The 468-nt window shown below is 45.1% G+C and overlaps 1 protein-coding gene across 4 annotated transcripts in view; it reads left to right on the top strand.

Annotated features, from left to right (window-relative positions):
- Positions 1–468, top strand: part of ATP10B (ATPase, class V, type 10B) — a 390,227-nt gene that overhangs the window by 276,466 nt on the left and 113,293 nt on the right. The window lies entirely within an intron of this gene.

The raw sequence follows: 468 nt of genomic DNA, 5'->3' as shown, positions 1-468 counted from the left end.
AGATGGGGAAACAGTGGAAACAGTGTCAGACTTTATTTTTCTGGGCTCCAACATCACTACAGATGGTGATTGCAGCCATGAAATTAAAAGACGATTACTCCTTGGAAGGAAAGTTATGACCAACCTAGATAGCATATTCAAAAGCAGAGACGTTACTTTGCCAACAAAGGTTCATCTAGTCAAGGCTATGGTTTTTCCTGTGGTCATGTATGGATATGAGAGTTGGACTGTGAAGAAGGCTGAGAGCCAAAGACTTGATGCTTTTGAACTGTGGTGTTGGAGAAGACTCTTGAGAGTCCCTTGGACTGCAAGGAGATCCAACCAGTCCATTCTGCAGGAGATCAGCCCTGGGATTTCTTTGGAAGGAATGATGCTAAAGCTGAAACTCCAGTACTTTGGCTACCTCATGTGAAGAGTTGACTCATTGGCAAAGACTCTGATGCTGGGAGGGATTGGGGGCAGGAGGAG

Source organism: Bison bison, unplaced genomic scaffold, assembly GCF_000754665.1.
Source record: "Bison bison bison isolate TAMUID 2011002044 unplaced genomic scaffold, Bison_UMD1.0 scf7180017864363, whole genome shotgun sequence".
Taxonomy (NCBI): Eukaryota; Metazoa; Chordata; class Mammalia; order Artiodactyla; family Bovidae; genus Bison; species Bison bison.
This window is presented reverse-complemented; position numbering and strand designations above follow the sequence as displayed.